Consider the following 19,872-nt stretch of genomic DNA (forward strand, 5'->3'; position numbering starts at 1 on the left):
TACGACGCGGTGCGCATCCTGCCGGCTCGAGCGCTGGCGGCAGGTCCCACCTGAGCGGCCGGTCACCTCGTCGGGTGGCGGCAGGGCCTAGCCGCCTCGGCCCGTGGCGGCAGGTGCCACGTGTCATTCGGCGCGCCTGTCGTCACGAAAAGTGGGGGGGTCTCTTCTCGCATTTCATACCGCATGTGGTGTTTTTTGACAATAACATTCGCTTAGTGGTTTTTTTGAACAAAAATTCCCTCCGTCCAGCACACAAAATCGTGAAAGAATGCTCTAGTTGCGGAAACAAGCACGCTGCTATGTTGTCTAACTGACGGGTTAAAAATAACTGACGGGTCTTTTGCAACATAGATTATGTTGCAATTTTTTGCAACAAAAGAGCATGTTGCAAAAACGTACGTATATATTTTTTGCAATAGAATTTGTTATAGAATATTTTTTGCAACAAAGATCGTGTTGCAGAATTTTTTGCAACAAAAGATATTTGTTCCAATTTTTTAAAACAGAGACCAAGTTGCAGAAACTCGTCATTACGCCTACTTGCACTACGCGATCGTAGAAATCGACCGGCTGATGGGAAGAGTTTTCCTTGTTATATAATATTTTCCACAGCAAAGGTCGTGTTGCGGAAACATATCTAAAATTCTTTCTCTACAACAAAAGTCTTGCTGCATAAATATTTTGCAACCGAGTGTTTGTTGTAGATTTTTTTCTGCAACAATAGGATGCAAGCTAGGTGAGCGTACATAAGACAAGCGTTGCACAAACGAGAGACGTCTGCCCTCAAGGGATTTAGATCCAGATCCTGCAACATAAGACGTGTTGTGGTACACAATCTGCAACAAGCGTTAAGTTGCAGAATGACAAACTATATGAGTCCAAATAGGACACGCGTGGTACGGACGATACGGCAGACGTCCGCGTGCGATCTGCCGGCTGGAGCACAACATTTCCCAAAAAATTAAAAAAAAAGATAGAACAAAAAACCCAATCCTTACGCCTTTAATATAGGTATATAGATATTACAATCTACTCCCTCCGTTCCTAAATATAATTCTGGACAACGCTATCCAGCGGCGCCGCACCTGCGTCTTGCGGTGCGGCGGCCGAACTAATCATCATTCTAATAAAAAGTAACGTTGCTTTAGTGCTTTACTAATCATGTTATTTTAAAAAAAGCAATCAGATGCTGCTGTCAAACCCTCTCCCTTTGTCAATCATGCATGCATGCATGCATGTAATGATGTCAGCAGATTTTTTTAAAGTGATTAAAATTTAAAAAGTTTTATCTTTCAAACCATTAATTCGATCGATGATCAGTTTTCGCCATTGACTTTGTTTCGACGAAATCTTTAAAACTAGATCCCATGTCGATATGTTTCGACAACTTTTTTGTTTCTCGTACTTACCACATTTATTGTACGTACTTGCCATATTAGTAAATACTTACTCGTCTGATAAAAGTTAACTTAATCGCCATATTTTTTAAAAATTGCGTATAAATATGACATCTCGACATAATCGAACGAGCAAGCACAAACGACATTTTTAGGACGATAACGTGTAAAAATATGACAACTCAGTATACTTAAAATCGACGACTAGAAGAAATCTTTTTTTTTGTAACTGTTAGTAAATATGACAAGTCGGCATAGCTAAACTATCAAACACACAAAATATTTTTCTGGTAAAGTTGTATGTAAATATGACAAGTTGACATATTTAAATTGGCAAACCAAACTTATGACATGCGTTTATATCATGTATAATGGAAATTGCTACAAGACAACAATAATTTGTCAAACACGGTCGTCGGGTTTAAACAAGCGTAGCTCACAAAAATCTATACACATAGTTGCCAAGTTGACAACTAGGTTAATTAAATGTGGCTACTAAGTGTCTCATAATCTAACAACTAAGTAATAGTAATCTGACAACTATCGATGAAAAAAAAAAGTTGTCGAAACATGTTGACATGGGATCTAGTTTTGAAGATCTTGCTGCGAGAAAGCTAACGGTGAAAACGGATCGTCAATTGGATTTATAGTTCAAGAGATAAAACTTTTTCAAAATTTAACATTAATATACTCCGTCGCACTCGAGGGTACGATGCCTGCTAGGATCACTGCGCCCGCTGCACGGGAAGGAAGAGGTGCGGCGTCGTTACTTAGATTTTCTCTATAATTCTTTCTAGAGATTTTATTAAATGACTACATACGGATGTATATGGACACACTTTAAAGCATAGATTCACTCATTTTATTTTGTGTGTAGTCATTTAATAAAATATCTTAAAAGAGTTTTATTTAGGAACGGAGGGAGTAGAAATTACAACAAGCTCTATGTAGCCCTCAGTAGTCATCTCTAACCATAAGGTCGAGCTCGAACCGATGCAAGGATTTAACACGACACACCTGTGTACGCATCCAACAATCAGGACTGAACATCCTCACCTCTACCAGAACCTGCGGGGCAACCATGTTCCACTCCGATACGAGACGTCGACGCAAATCCTCGGACAGACCTACTTCCCACCCCCACGACAGCAGGGTCACCTCCGCCGCCGCGCTCCTCCGCACGCAGAAGACCGGCGCATGGCCCCATGCGAGGGCAACGCCTGAGTAGGAGACCAGCACCTCCCCGCCGTTCGAGCACCACGGGTGAATGGCGGAGGGGTTCTCGACACGCACGATGAGCGTGAATGCCGGAGAAACCGTGGGGCCAACCGTCGCGTTAAGCCCCGTGAAGGCGGCCAGCTCCATGGAGAACACGGCATCTTCCGTCGTGGGTGATGACAGGATAGAGACGATCATAACCACTAACCCGGCCGCCATGAATACACAAGCGAACGCATTGCGGGCTCTTAGCTGGATTTCACCCCAGAGGTCCAGGTCCACGTCAATCGGTTCCGGAGCGTCTACCATGAATTTTGTCCCAGGCCTTGAGCTGTTGACAAGAACCACCGCCGCAAGTCGTAGCAAAATCCGATCACCAGAATATTGGCCGGTAACTGAACGAAAAACTTTCGTGTATATTGGAGTACGTACTAGTATATTGTAGCACAGATTAGTTAGAGTCTATCCATGCAACGAACTACCGATCAAGCATAAACCCTGCCACAAATAACGCAAAAGATATAGGAGTGTTTGTTTTAAACAGAAAAACACGTACATAGATGGACCAGGTGATGGTTACCACTTACCAGCCGACCTAGGTCAGCCTACAAATTCAGAAACAGGCTGCTCATGAGAAAAAAGAAAAGTGCGCCATGAAGGCTCGAAATCTGTATTCCCTTCGCAAGGATCTAAACAGGACAGCGGCTGTCCTCTGGATATCCCTCTTTTTCTGGATACCCCTCGGTTGCGTGTTTTTCCGCATGAACGGCCTGCCTCCCAAATTCTCCATTCAGGTCACCGAGGCCAGGAGTCCCGACGCTCCCCGCGCGGCGATTCCAGCCGATACCGCCTTCAACATTACCCCGCACGCCGTCAACCGGCGCCCCTTGGACAGGTGCTACCGCCACGGCGAGGCGGTTGTGCTCTACTCCGGCCTCACTGTGGCGTGGGGCCGCACGCCGCGCTTCTGCCTGGGCGCGAGGGATACACGGGACGTGACGGTCGTGGCATGGGCCGACGACGGTGTCGAGTTGCCTACATTGCTCAGAGACCAGATGGCGGTGGAGCGGCGTGCTGGCTCGCTGGAGCTCGATGTCGATCTGAGGATGTTCCGGAGCGATGACGGCTCGGCCAGACCAACGTGGATGCGGTGCAAGGTGATGACGGGTGGACCCAAGCAGACGGGCGGAGTTCCATGCACAGTGTTCGCTCTACAGAATTGGGTCTCGGATGTTGCCCCGTACTGGATGCAGTGTTTTTTAGTGATATGTTTATTTTTCTACCTAGTTAGGTAGGGAATTTTTAAGAAAAACGTTTCCAGCCGGAGCGTCCCGCCGGACTCGCAAGACCGGTTGGATCTACAGCAATCCAAACACCCACGCAGCACCGTGTGGATTTTTTTTTCACCTGCCCACCGGTTGCTACAAGCGGTTCATTTGTAGCTGATTCAGTCGGCTCCATTTCGGGTGAAAGGGGCGACGGCGGCTCGGGCGACTGGAGGCGACAGGGGCGGAGGATGCTCCGGCGACAAGGGCGGCAGCTCCGGCGATAGGGTCAACGGGCCGCCTGCATCGCCGGTGCATGTCCCGTTGGCCGCTCGCATCGTCGGTCCCCGCTCCCGTCGGCCACCCACATCGCCAGCCCCAGCTTTCGCCCGTCACTCAACCCCGCCGGCCGTCCTTGTCGCCATTTCACCGCCATCACTGGCCGGCCTTGGCGCAATCTGGATCCCGCACAGGGCGGCTACCTTGCGACGGTCACGATGATGAGCTGAGGAAGCAGTGTTCGTGTTTTGCTGCAACTATTGACAGAAAAAGCTTCAATCGTATATGAGAAAAGTTTCAACCAGCATTTGAGAAAGCTTCAACCGGGCAGTGTGCAGTGAAAAAAAAGCTACAAACATTAACAAAAAAGCTTCAACCGGCATTTGAAAACGTATATGAGAAAAGTTTCAACCGGGCACTGTGCAGTGAAAAAAGCTACAAACGTTTACAAAAAAGCTTCAACCGGCATTTCAAAAAGCTTCAATCGTATATGAGAAAAATTGCAACCGGCATTTGATAAAGCTTCAACCGGGCATTGTGCAGTAAAAAAGCTACAAACGTTCCGTATATAAGAAAAGTTTCAACGGGAATCTGAGAAAGCTTCAACCGGGCACTCTGAATTGAAAAAAGCTACAAAGTTGACAAAAAGAGCTTCAACCATTGACGGGAAAAGTCTCAACTGGCGTTTTATTAGAAAAAATCTTCAACCGAGGGCAGGGCGGTGCTGCATCGGTGTGCTACGACGGCGACGGGCGACGGGCGACGACGGAGTTCCTAAGGGACGACAGCGAGGGGCGAGCCAGCGGCATGGGTGGAGGTGATGAGGTGTGTGCGTGGGGGGGGGGGGCACGAGACAAGCATCCATGGAGTGGGTCAGGCGGGGAGGAGATCGGAGGAGTTCGTGGGATCGAGGAAGGGGATGACCGATCCAAGCGCGAACCATTTTTTCCGACGTGAGTGTGCGCGCGATCTGAAAGTCGTGGCTGTTCCTTGTGGGTCAGATCCAACGGCCCGCGGATGACCGACCGAGTGTTTGGGCCGGCGCACCGGCGCAGATCACTGTTCAATTTTAAACAATCCCATATAACCGGTTAGTGGACTATAAATTCAGATTTATTTCTCTAACCAACAACACTTAGCTGAATTAATAAAACCGTTAAAAGAGTATAAAATTCTCTAAACTTCTACACCTTCTACAAGTTTACCCTAACTAAAATTATTTAGGTACTTCAACTAAAATTATTTAGGTACAGAGAGACTATCAAGGAGTAAAAACACTCGTCTGCTCGATCACCATAAGAAACACCCTCGCCCTTACCTACTATCGCCCACCGTCTAAATCATCATCATGCAAACCAATCTATAGGTCTTAGGCCAACTCCAGCGCGCGACCCATCCGGACAATCGTTTTACTTGGATTCTGTCCGTTTGGGACGGACGATGGAGTCGTGTCCGGACCATATCTGAGATGCGATGGCTGTGCGTCCAACACGCGGACGCATCCTTCGCCGCATCCTGTCCGCCTCATTTTCAAACACAAGCATTCAAATAGCCACGACCCATAGTTCATGCAAGCGGCCCTAGATCACGCCGGCAACACACCCAGTCTACACGTCTTCGACGGCAACACAACCAACGCCCGGCAACACAGCCGGCCTTCAAAAAAGAATAGGTTTTTCGTCGACAACACATCTGGTGGCCGGTAAAACAGCCAGCGAACGGGTGGCCGCCGCTGCAGGACCCCGGCGTGACGTTGAGGTCGATGACGGCCGAGGGGCGGGGCGTGGACGACGCGATCACGCTGACTTCCGGCGGCCCCGACAAACGGGTCTGGTCTTGGCACCTTGGCGGAGGGAAAACATGCGGTAATGGTGTGATCGACGACGTCGGGGAGGGGCACTGCGGAGGCCGAACGACCAACAAGCCTGTGCTCGCCGGCCCGATGGACGCAACCGCGAAGCTCGTCGGACGGCACAACCCCATCATGTGGAGGGCATCACTTTGCTAACGATGGCCTCCTTCTCTTGAGCATCGGCCTTCTGCCGCGCGGCGCACTCGATGGCGTACGCGGCCGTGGCGTCCTTCCTTTTCGCCTCCGCCCACCGGTTTCGTCTCTTAGCCGATTCCGCGTCCAGCTTTGCGATCTCCTCCGGCGTGAGTTCCGACCGCGACTTCTTCGTACCCTTGGGCGCCTTCTTCTTCTTCGCCTTGGTGGTCGGGACGGCGGTCGGGTCGTCGGAATTCTGCGGGTGATCGGCCATGGCGGGAGGAGGGCGGGAGGAGGGGAGGGCAGGACGTGGGAGGGTTTTGGGGGGAAATGAAATGGAATGAGGCATGGGGGCGTGAAGGCCGTGCTGCTTTGTGCCATCGACGGACGGGCCAAGGGAGGACAAGCGCGCGCGTCCTGCCCTTCCGCGTGCTATCCGTTTCACCTTAAAACTGGATCAAGTTTGGGCCGGGAATGGGTCAAAAGCGGACAGAAAACGGACAAACGTCCATTTGCGCCCGCGCGTTGGGTCACCTGGTGTGTCCGTTTTACCCAAAACGAACGCGGATGGATAGGATAGGGTCGTGTGCTGGAGTTGGCCTTATCACCATCCGATCTCCTTCTATGGTTGGATCAGGCGGGTGCCACTCGTCGCCTCCCATTTGCAGCACTTGGCCAATGGATCCATGCCAAGTATATTGACATATCTTTCGATTGTTGGGTCCAAGAAAAATCTTATATAAAAGCTTAATACACGGGTTGCATTATGGATAACTTTTTAGATAATATACATGTAAAATATAAAGTGAAAAAGACAAAATTTCATAAAACTAGACTGTCCGAATGTATGGGTTGACGACTAGTATGCATAGTTGTTTTAGATCCATGTGCAACACCGAACCATGTAGAAAAAACATGATGCTTATGTAAGAAAAAAAAACTAAGTCCTACATTGATCCACGTTCTAACAAAGTCCTACAACCAGCATCATTTTTTGTTGCAACCGTTAAGTAAAAAAGTTGCATTCACGTTTATGAGAGTTGCAACCCGAGTTCATCAGATTGCTTTGATATAACTTTTTTTTTGTTTTGTTACCACGCATCATCAACGTCGCTTTTTTCTACGATCACGTTGATATTTTTCTGCTACAACCATATTTTTGTTACAACCATATAAAAATTTGTTGCATCATGGTCAAAATTTATTGTATTGAAAAATATTTGTTGCATTGATAGATTTAAAGATGCGACCCGCGCGACGGCTGACGGATCGTGCGGCTCGTGTGCAATCGGTCGAAAGTTTCGACCGACGCGCCGACATAGAGCACTGCCCTTATTTTATTTCCTACATAACTAGTGGATATGGAGTCTTGTAGACCGCCCACACATCTAGTAAAAATAAGCAAACCAAGACCAACATGAATCACTGTCCGAGTCTAATTCCACTTGACCTTTACTTAAAAAACATTCCTAAATACTTAAAAATGCAGATGCACTTTTAAGCCTCCCTGAACGCATGGGTCTTACCCGCCCGATTGCCAAGACTCATCTCCAATTCTACACGCATGTATTTATTTGTAGTTTTAAAATTTTCTAACATCCATAACTTTTGACTATAGCATCAACTTTGAAATCCGTTTTCATCATTGTGTTTGTCGCGGCGAGTATTTCAAAACTAGATCCCATATGGATAGATCCCGACAAACACTTTTTTGAGCAACTTTGGAACGCATGGGTCTTACCCGCCCGATCGCCAAGACTCATCTCCAATTCTACACGCATGTATTTATTTGTAGTTTTAAAATTTTCTAACATCCATAACTTTTGACTATAGCGTCAACTTTGAAATCCGTTTTCATCATTGTGTTTGTCGCGGCGAGTATTTCAAAACTAGATCCCATATGGATAGATCCCGACAAACACTTTTTTGAGCAACTTTGGGGTGATATTGAGCAACTTTAGTTCTAAAAAAAAGCAAATTTTTATTACTCTGCGTAATATGATCGTCTATCAACGAAAATTCCTTCAAAGTTATTTACCATGATTAGAAAGTTAATCAACTTCACCCTTTAGCAGCAACATGGCAGATGTCGTTAGCTATTTTCAAATTGAAATAGTTAAATTATGCGTTGGATGTGCATACTCGACTTCTCATCCGTTGGATGTGACATAATTAAGTAAAGGAACCTAGACAAGGCTAACCACGCCGAATCAACACAGTCTTCGTCATTACTAGATCATGATAGGCGCGCGTTGCCGCGCTTGTCAATTTTTTCAATAGAATGATAGAAAATTACGTACATATATGATGACATGAAACACACATAAACAACTGCATGCCATAAAAATGAAGGACAAATTCCGAACTGCAAATAATGAGCCATAAATTTAAAAGTCATTTAATATACAGATTGAACTACCAGCACATCAACAAATACATCATCTAGTGTCCGAGTCATATACTTCAATAGTTTATAATGTTACAACAGATCAGGTACATGGTTGGGCGTTAGCCATATCCAAATGAGAAAACACAAACACAGACCCTCTGATAAACAGCTACTATCATAGGAAACACAAAACATATCAATCAAGTTCTGTGCTGACCTCCAAGTCCCATTTCTCTACAAAAATCACTTGCAAACGACTAAGCGGCAACTGCAAATTAGACTCATGTTGAATCTATGTCCAAGTGCACTACATAGCATAGAAAAACAATGTGCAAAGATGACAGGAGAAGAGTACAGTGGGTGCATTTGTTTGTTCTTGGATATAGATTTCAATTCATATAAAAAATTATGTTGATTTCATGTGTACAATAAATTTATCTTCATTCTTAGTCAAAAAACAATAATTTTCATCCAAGAAAGTGAAAAATAAAACCTGTAATTTCGTGGGAAGGAAGCACATATGGTCATTTGTTTAAAGTAACATCACGATTTGTTTTTACAGTAACTTCAATGGTGGAAGATTGAAGTGACATGTAGGCAACACTGGCTAATAAACAAGAAAGAAGAAAAACACATAAATCCACAATTAATAAAAAGTGGGCTTGGTCAATAGTTTACCACAACTTCCAACTGGAAGAGTAGGGTGATGAATGAAATACGAGTGACAAACTGATTTATGTAAGAAAAACAAGATAACCTTTCATGGACGCACGTCTATTCAGTTGCACAAAAGCTTCTAAATAAGGACGACCATGCAAACACATGGTTTGACCCTACCAGCTTCTTAAATCATGAACCACTGATCTGAAAACACAAAATTGGCTATGAAACAAGACATAATGGCCTACTTTATTGCAAAGAGTGCAAAACATGTACCATGAATCAAACGATATCGTTTTACCAATATGGGACTATAGCAAAGCACCTGGGCTAATAAATATAATCACAAAGGGATGATTGCCCTCGTATAAGGAAAAACCATGAACTTGTACAATCATCACCCTTTTGATTTTAACCATGTTATTTAGAGCTAGCAGGCATCGACCCCTATCCACACAAGTTGAAGGTCACAATCTCCCTCGCGGACTATGTGACCAAGTACAACTAAAAGCTTGGCTGGTGTTGATTCTTTCTATGTGAAAGTAATTGTAGTTAGTATTGCCAAAGTTTCCTGCTCCCTGAAATGATTTGTTTATGCCTGCAAGGGAGGGTCATGATTAAGAGAGTTTCCTCATCCAAACTCTTTTGTTACGATCTCTATGGCAATGGGAGAAGGTTCAGGTCATGGCTGGGGTCAGGTATCAGTTGTACCGGTTGGATCAAGATGATGAAATTGGCATATTAGAAGCATTTTTTTTTTCATATTGTACTTTTTTCTGCATCATTTGTCTTCCATCACCAAAATACATGGAAGTGATTTCTAGTTTCTTATCTCTCTATTAGTGGCTCAGAGATGGCAAAAACTGAATTCCACAAATTCCACAATGTTCTGAAGCGTGCGCATGGGTGGGGGTGTATTGTTGGTATAATAGGATACCTAGGAAAATTTGTGTGCTTGTCCAATTTAGCAGTTCCTCGTTGAGGATTATATCTTCTCTGTCTGAAAGTCGAACAATCCTAGAGAAGCCAATGCTGGTTAGCAACTGGAGGTTCTTTTCTGTTTTTTCTCTCGTGCTTCTGCGCTCGTCTTTGTATTCTACTCGTACTCTTCAATGGCGGTTACAGTAAAAAATAAATTTTGAACAATGCTAGAGAAATCCTTGAAATTAATCAAACATAAATTATAATAGGTTAAATTTTGGAAGCAATGCCATAGGGATGTATCAAAAAATTACCCCACCACCTTTCAAAGTATTTTTATTTTGGTAAAAATGGTTACCATGCATCAAAATATGTTTTCTACTATTGTAAGTTTTATGAAAAGAATTTATATGATACCTAGCAAGCTGAGAGTTGGTAATTAAGTTTTTTTTGGAAAACTTCCAGCTAGTTCATAATATTTTCTTAGTATATGTGGTAAATAAAGACACATGTGAATGTATTTATTGTAATATACACTTACACAAAGTATATAAATCCTTGGGGTAGCAATCATAACTCCCGCTTGATAGATGCATGACCTAGGTATTGCATCGATATATATTTTGTTCACAGAAACTATAGTTGATATGTATGATTGGGAAATGACGTTACAATGCCTTTTCTTTCAACTATTTCCTGTCATAGTAACACTTCATTTTTGACATGCATATCAGATAGGAGTAGCGGGGTGAACTTAGCATATTTGGCAGAAATTTAATATTGCTCTCACCATTCCTCCATATGTTACCAAACCGAGAGAACTAGGCGTTGTACTATTGTTGCTGGAAAGGTGAGATACGATAGTAAAGCGATACTGCTGATCACTGATATGATCCCATGTTTGTATAAGAAACACCTAGGAAATACAAGAAGTTACAACACCACTGTTGTTGCTGTTGCGTACATGTTTTGGATGATTCACTCTGTTCTAGTCTGAAGAAAATAATTGACGTGACAGGGGATAGATAATTCAGAAGTTCAGACTTGAGACAGGGGAAGAGGTGTGTCCTGACTGTACCTTTCTTCTGGTACGGGACGAGCTCCGGCAGCACTAAGACCTTGTCGGCGGTTTCGGTAATCTTCAAGAACTTGCCCTTGATATCCCTTATTATGACATCCGCCATGCTGGCCGGTGGCCACTGGCCTGTTGACGATCATGGTGAATCGGCCGGAGGTGCTCTGCTGCTCGATCTCGGCGCTCGTCCGCACCCTCAGCTTGTTGCTCACATCCACCACCTTCTTCTCACACGCACCCTTAGCTACGTAAAGGAGCTGCCGCCGGGCAACGTGAAGGCGCTGCTGCCGGGCAAGCCGCCACCGCAGGTAGGGTTTGTAGATGGGTCGGGTGGCGAGATCCGAGCGGCCTGGGAGGGGTCGCTGCCCCTTCGTAGTCATTATTAGGGCTACTCGCATCGCCAGATGGATCCTTCGAAGCCCAACGGTAGAATGGGCTGGCCGGCGGCCCAATTGCACCAGAGGTCTTTGTTTCGGCCTCTGGAGCAGCAGCCCACAGGACAGATAGTCCATATTTCGCACAGTGCGCTGCCGATTGCTTTCTAGAGAAGATCAGACGGCCAAAAACGTCTAGATCGCAAAAACGGACGGTTAAAAATGTAAATCGCTGTGAGGACAGGGATTAAGTACAGTTTTACTGTCCTTAATGGAGACGGGAGAGCACTACATGGAGGCGTTCATACACAAAACGTCCCCGCACCACCCCATCTTGTGTGGGGCTGACAAAAACAAAAACGTAAAATATCAAAGGAAGCCAAGGAGGTCGTGCGATCGATCGTAGAAGCGAGGGAAACCTGGAGGCTGGGTAGCGAACGATCAATTCTTCTGCTTTAATAATAATAGAGATAGAGATATTATTAGTTGGTAGACAAATCCTTCATCACTTCCCACATATTTACCATGCCACTAAGTCAAAATTAATGCTCCCCGTCACAGTTTAAAAGGCATGCATGTGTATCTAGATCGTCAATTTAACTTATATAAAAATATTGTTTAGCATAAAATTTATATCATTAGATAGAACATCTAAAGTTTCTAATGATACATTTTTTGTTATATATGTCTCTCATTAAGTTGATCAAATTGAAGACCTAGGTACATATGCCGGACATGTAAACTTAGATGGACGGAGTAATTAATTATCTTTACTTTAATTATTATTTTTTGCATGATATATTTTACATATTCATTAATGTTCTATCTACCACGATTGGGCAATTGCATTTCCTCGCCTCCTGCCGACTGTTGAAGGTATCATAGGTCTACCTCGTCTTATGTGGCCTTAAGCCATGGAGGTGTGATGGATCTCGACCCTTGTTAATGCGAGGGCTCCTCCGGTTTTTAGATGTCTTTTGTATATATTTAGGGTTTGTGTTCTGTTTGAGAAGACAAGACGATGATGGCTCTCCGAAGGTGAAATAAGGTTCTCCCACCTAGCCCTTATCCTGGTGATGCGATTAGCATCATGAGAGGGGGTGTGGAGGTGTCGACAGATCTTGTAGGATTCAGTAGGCGTTTGCCTTCGATGGATCTAGATGGATCCCGTCGATGGGTTGGCCACTACATCTCAAATGTGTAAAAATCAAAATCCACTCTTAAAAAATGGCATTCAGCATATAAATCATATAGCCTAAAGAAAAGACAAAGACCGATAAGAGTGGTAATATGCAAATATATTGCACATTTGTGCATGATGTCAATCTGCAACCAAGCAAATTAACGAACTACTCCCTCCGTTTCTAAACATAAGTCTTTTAAACGATTTCACTAAGGGTCTACATACGAAGCAAAATGATTGAATCTATACTCTAAAGTATGTCTATATATATCCGTATGTAGTCCATTAGTGAAATCTCTACAAAGACTTATATTTAGGAAGGGAGGGAGTATATACAAGGATCATGCACTAGCCATCGCTGTCTCTAAGCATAAGCTTGAACCTATGCATCGACGCACTATGGTGTGTCTCTGTTTCATACAGCATCCAACTGCCAGGGTCGAACATCCTCACTTCCACCAATACCTCAGCTGTGTGCATCTGCCACTCCGACACGAGACGCCGGTGCAAGTCCTCGGAGAAGCCAACCTCCCACCCCCACGGCAGCACAGTCAGCTCCGCTGTCTTGCTCCTCTGGACGCATAAGAGCGGCACATCACCCCATGCGAGGGCAACGCCCGAGTACGAGACGACCACCTCCCCGCCATTGGAGCACCACTCTTGCCAGGAAAAGGTGTTCTTGACGTGCACCGTGAGATTGAACACAGGAGAAACCGTACGGCCGACCGTAGCATTCAGCCCGTCGAAGGCCGCGAGCTCGAGAGAAACCTCGGCAAGTTTGCTCGTCTGGTCCGTAAAGGTGTAAACCATCAGGAGCACGGGCATAGCTGTCATAATAGTAAACCCTAATATGAATTGGGCTTTTGTCAGGTTTTCCTCCCAGAAAGAGGCATCTGCATCAATAAACACTGATCCAAACAGTCAGGGCTAATCAGAGACAGAAAGAGTAGTAATAGAGGGCTGCTCACCTGCGTCATTGCGATGGTTCATCACTGCTTCAAAGAACCCTAGACGCAACGACGTGGAGGGATTTAGCCAGGAGGGGATAAAATGAGTTCCGGATCAGGGGAGGACTCGAATTTCACGGCTCAGCCAACCCGGTGGCCAACATGACCACGTCTCGTTGCTGGGATCGTTTTTTCCCTTGTTACGCGGGGCGGAGGAGCCGGTAGGGCAAGGTTGGGCTTGGGCATCCGCCCCACCTTGATACTGGTAATACCTTTTTTTTTTGAAACTTTTGATACAGGTATACCTTGTGTATACGCTGTGGTCGGTTGGGTTGATTTCTTCGAGCGAGCTAAGGTCTCGCTGCCTTATTTGGGTTGTAAGCCCACGCATGAACTCCCGCTGCTGGGCTGTTGGCCATCAATATAACGCTTAGAGCAACTTCAACCGGCCGATCGAAAGGGGCGGCAATTTTGTTTCTTTTTTATCCGTTTGGATTGGTCGTCCGCTCCGCGTCCGTCCGCTTTTCTTTTTAGACCGGTTGTGCTCCCAACACGGGCGATCCATTTTATGTCCGCACATTAGATTAAAAAGGCCTTCATGTCAACGCCCAAGAGTTCATGCTGGCGTCATGTCAGCGGCCGACATACATTGCCAGCCTAAAAAAACCAGCACACAGTTCATGCTGGCACACTTGCTAGCGGCAGACACACATGCCAGCGCGGGAATTCGATCACGCCATGTCGGCCCGTGGTCATGCCAGCACACTTGCCACCATACAAAAAAGGGACGGAGATCTCCGTCGCAGATCACAGGTCATCGGACTTGAGCATTTCGGCCTGCATCTTCTTGAACCATAGCCTCTTCCTCGGCGACACGGTGTTCAGATCAACCTTCATGATCTTCACGTTCGTCTTCATGCTTGCGAGGACCGCTTCTTTCACCTTCGTCTTGGCATTCGTGGCCTCAATCTCGAGCATCTTGGCTTGCTTCGCCTCCTCCAGCTCAAGCATTCTGGCTTGCGTATCCGCGTCCATCTCGAGCCTCTTCCTTTAGATTTCCATGAAGGCGTGCATTTGGTCTTCCTTTTCTTGTCGGCGCTTCTCCTCCTCAATTCCTTCTTGCTTATCATGCGCTCCACCTTTTCAAGCAAGGCAGTCGACACGCTTGTCCTCCTTCTTCGAGTTGGTCTTCCCCCGCGGCCGGGCCATCTCGCCGTCACCATGGTCCTCCACAACTTCTTTTCCCCCACGCGCCAAGAGGGCGGCATATTGCGCCTTGAACTTCTCCTCGCCGTTGATGATAGTCCAACAATGGGTGAGATGGAAGGCTTTGCCGTCGCGCTGAACCTTGAATGCCACCAAAGCTTGGAACACCTACAATTCAAATCAAGCATATGGACATGTAATCCACGGGAAAAAATGTGTGGCACCAATAGGGAATGAGAGGGCATGCATACCAAGTATTGCATGCCGAGGCCGCTCACGGGGCGTGCCTTGATGCTCTCATAGGTGGCACAAAACTTGTTGCACTCTTGTTGAATCACCCTCCAACACTACGAAAGTAACACCCATCCTTGCTTGCTTTGCATTTGATACGGGGGAAACTTCTTGCGCTCATGGAACTCACGATGAACACGAGTCCATATGGCCGACCACTTTTGTTCGGCGCCGACCTTCGGGTCTTGCCCAATGTCCCTCCAACACTCACAAAGCAGTTTGTCCTCGGCTGGCGTGTATGCCTTCGTATGCTTTCTCTTGCGCTTCGGCTTCGCCCCGATAACAGTTTGGTTCGCGAGCTCATCCTCGAACAAAGGCTCCCCGTCGATGTCCATGTCATCCTCCTCCTCCTCAAGGTCGTAGTCCTCCGGGAACTCATGGTCGAGCGGGAAGCTGTCTAGGCCGACCTGATATTGCATGAAGGCGTCGTGTGGATCATTGGTTGCTTGCGTGAATGGCGCTCGGTCGTCCTGGATTTGGGTCTCATCGAGATCGTACGCACCAGCCGCCAGCGCACCGCCTTCGAAGATTATGTTCTCGAGGAAACGGTTGGTTGTGTCATCATCGAAGACCGATGGCATTCAATCGAACAGATTACGGGCGCCGGTGAGCATGTCGGCTGGCATCTCGCGCGGGCGTTTCCTCATGCCTCCGGACGATGATCCGCCTGCCACCGGCATGGCGTTGAGGTCGATGGTGTGTGGCGCGGGCGTGGAAGGGGCCACGATGCTCACACCCGGCGATCATTCTCCGGAGAAGCGGCTGCCTTGTGGGTAGACGCCGAAGTCGGGAATCAGTTGCGTGCAAGACATGCGTGGCGACTCCGGCAACATCATCCGAGGATATGCTGATGAGACCGTCTTGGCCGCGGCCGCATCAACGGCGACGTTGACAAGCTGGCTAAGGTTTACCCCTAGGTACAACAAGGCCGCCTTCACCGGGGCATTGGTGTCTTCCTGCTGTGCGGCGATGGCAATTGTGGCGGTGGCAGCTGCCTCGGCCCTTGCACCTTGCGCGTGCCTCCGGCCCTTCCTCTTGGCCGACTCCACGACCTGATCCTTGGGCGTCAACTCTATTTTCTTCTTCTTGGGCGACACGGCGGCCTTGCGGGGGTGCGGGCCTTGCCTCTGGCTTCGGCGGCGGCGACGGACGAGGCTATGGAGGTGATGGCCGTGACGGCCTCGAGGTCGTCGTCCATGGCGGTGGGAGCGGGGCGCGGCAGCAAGCGGGAGGGGTTTGGGAAAATGTAGGGAAAAAATGGCCGCTTTGCCACCGACTTGGGCGCCAGGTAAGAAAGTAGGCGCGCGCCACGCGCATCCGCTTCGTGTCCACGCCGACGCATATCAGGCTAAAAAATGGGCTAGGAATGGGTCGACACACGGTGAAAAAGGACGCGCGTCCGTTTGGGTCGGGGCATTGGGCCAATTTTTTGTCCGCGCCGACCCAAACGTACCACGGAGGACGGAATGGGTAGCTCCGTTGGAGTTTCTCTTACAGCTTAGCTAAGATCAAGTGAGCGCTGATGACCCACAAGTATAGGGGATCAATCATAGTCCTTTCGATAAGTAAGAGTGTCAAACCCAACGAGGAGCAGAAGGCTCTGATAAACGGATTTCAGCAAGGTAATAATTGCAAGCACTGAAAATAGCGGTAACAAGTGATTGTGTAGCGAGGTGAAACGTAGCAAGCAAAGAGTAACAAGTAACAAGTAGTAGGAACGGTGCAGCAAGTGGCCCAATCCCTTTTGTAGCAAGGGACAAGCCTGAACAAAGTCTTACAGCAGGAAAAACGCTCCCGAGGACACACGGGAATTTCTGTCATGCTAGTTTCATCATGTTCATATGATTCACGTTCGTTACTTTGATAGTTTGATATGTGGGTGGATCGGCGCTTGGGTACGGCCCTTACTTGGACAAGCATCCCACTTATGATTAACCTCTCTCGCAAGCATCCGCAACTACAAAAGAAGAATTAAGACGAAGTCTAACCATAGCATTAAACTAGTGGATCCAAATCAACCCTCACGAAGCAACGCATAGACTGGGGTTTAAGCTTCTGTCACTCCAACAACCCATCATCTACTTACTACTTCCCAATGACTTCCTCTAGGCCCAAATATGATGAAGTGTTATGTAGTCGACGTTCACATAACACCACTAGAGGAAAAACAACATACAACATATCAAAATACCGAACGAATATCAAATTCACATGACTATTATCAGCATGACTTATCCCATGTCCTCAGGAACAAAAGTAACTACTCACAAAACATAATCATAATCATGATCAGAGGTGTAATGAATAGCATCAAGGATCTGAACATCAACTCTTCCACCAAGTAATCCAACTAGCATCAACTACAAAGAGTAATCAACACTACTAGCAACCTTACAAGTACCGATCGGAGTTGCGAGACGAAGATTGGTTACAAGAGATGAACTAGTGATTGGAGAGGAGATGGTGCTGATGAAGATGTTGATGAAGATGCCTCCTCTCCGATGAGAGGAGTGTTGGTGATGACGGTGGCGACGATTCCCCCCTCCGGGAGGGAAGTTTCCCCGGCAGGATCGTCCTGCCGGAGCTCTAGATTGGATCTGCTCAAGTTCCGCCTCGTGGCGGCGGCGAAACAACGAAAAAGCTCCCGATTGATTTTTTCCAGACCAAAACCCTTCATATAGCAAAAGAGGGGGCTAGTGGGCCGTCAGGAAGCCCACAAGCTTGCCCTGCGCCACCAGGGGGTGGTGGCGGTGGGCAAGCTTGTGGAACCCTGGTGCCTCCCCTCCGGTAGTTCTTTCGCCCAGTATTTATTATATAATCCATAAAAAATCCACGTAACTTTTCAGGGCATTTGGAGATGTGCAGAATAGTGGACTAGGATTTGCTCCTTTTCCAGTCCAGAATTCCAGCTGCCTGAATTCTCCCTCTTCAAGTAAACCTTGCAAAATAAGAGAGGAAAGACATAAATATGGTACCACAAGTAATATAACAGCCAGAAAAACAATAAATATCAGCATGAAAGCATGATGCAAAATGGACGTATCAACTCCCCCAAGCTTAGACCTCGCTTGTCGTCAAGCGAAAACCAAGTTCCATAAGCATGTCCACATGTTGAGGGGCGAATGTGTCGATAAAACATAATACGGACATGAGGACATCCTGATCACACATACGACAGCAATATACCATAAAGATTCTTATGGGAAAGTAACAATTCCTTCACAAAGCAAAGCATGAAGCAGAAACCTTACCGAGAAGTAACCAACAATAGTCCATAGTCATTGAAGCAATTGCAATTTATCACAACATCAGAAAGAGTCAAATAAGAGCTTGTAAGGCAAACCCACATCCTCAATCATCTCTTTTGTTTTCCACAATTGTTACAACTCACGTGGTACTCATGGTGTCAAAGTTTCAGCTGGACACAGAGGAAGATAGGGGCTTATAGTTTTGCCTCCCAACCATTTACCTCAAGGGTAAAGTCAACAACAATAAAGCATGAGTACTCAACTCCAAGTTGACATATGAATATAGATCTTTCCCAAGCATGTGACGGTAGCCAAGACAAAGGCAAAAAGGGAATTGGTGAAGATCACCATGACTCTTACAAGGGTAAAAAGTAAAGGTACAAGATAGGCCCTTCGCAGAGGGAAGCAGAGGTTGTCATGCGCTTTTGAGGTTTGAATGTGTGTCCTCTTAGTGCGGAGGAACGTCACTTTATATTGCCTCCTGTGATAAAGAACTTTATTATGCAATCTGTCGTTTTTATGTCTTCCTCATCACATGTTCGTACAAAGCTAATTTTCCACACACTAATATATCATACATATTTGAGAGCAATTTTTATTGCTTGCACCGATGACAACTTGCTTGAAGGATCTTATTCAATCCATAGGTAGGTATGGTGGACTCTCATGGCAAAACTGGGTTGGAGGTTTATGGATGCACAAGTAGTATCTCTACTTGGTGCGGGAGTTTTGGCTAATATGAGGTGGAAGCAATCGTCACATGCTAAGGGATCTCTAATCATATAACATTGTTTGGAACCAAGCAAACACAATTCATTATGTTGTCTTCCTTGTCCAACATCTACTCCTAGGCATGTAATAGTTTGGTGAGTGCTCATGTAACGTCCCAAATTTTGGAATGTTAAAATAATTATTAGATTGTTTGTTTGTTTGCTTGAGTGATTGAAACTTGTGTGAAATTTGAAACTTTTCAAAAACTTTTGAATGAGAGGGAATAAAATGACTTTCCCCTTCTCCGGGAATTCAAATTCAATCATTTAAAAGCAAAGAGAGAAGATGACATGACTTCTTCAAATATAAAGAATTTGAACGGAGTTTGCATTTGAATCCTTTCAAATATTTGCCCTTGCTTCTATATTTATCTTCCCCGAGAAATACCCCAAAAATAATTCTTGCCAAGCAAGAAAGAGAGGAGGAACATGACCCTCCAAACCGGGGATATTCCTTGAAATATTTGGACCATAAAACCCAAGGTTTATTTGAAAAATATTTGCAAAAAGAAAATAAACCAATTTAGGGATTTTCTAAAAAAAACATTTTTTTGAAGTATTTATTTTGGTAGTGGAAAAATGTCCATCTTTTTGAATTTATTTTTCTGAAAATTTTAATATATTATACCCCTATATTCCAACGATATTCTATTTCCTTTTAA

The 19,872-nt window shown here is 45.9% G+C and overlaps 1 long non-coding RNA gene across 1 annotated transcript; it reads right to left on the bottom strand.

Moving 5' to 3' along the window:
* Positions 1-8,509: 8,509 nt before the first annotated feature.
* LOC123444256 lies at positions 8,510-11,552 on the bottom strand. Its single transcript, XR_006630972.1, has 2 exons — positions 11,195-11,552; positions 8,510-9,399 (listed from the first exon to the last, which is right to left on the bottom strand). It is a non-coding gene; the product is annotated as an uncharacterized LOC123444256 (long non-coding RNA).
* Between the last annotated feature and the right edge of the window lie 8,320 nt (positions 11,553-19,872).

Source organism: Hordeum vulgare, chromosome 3H, assembly GCF_904849725.1.
Source record: "Hordeum vulgare subsp. vulgare chromosome 3H, MorexV3_pseudomolecules_assembly, whole genome shotgun sequence".
Lineage (NCBI taxonomy): Eukaryota > Viridiplantae > Streptophyta > Magnoliopsida > Poales > Poaceae > Hordeum > Hordeum vulgare.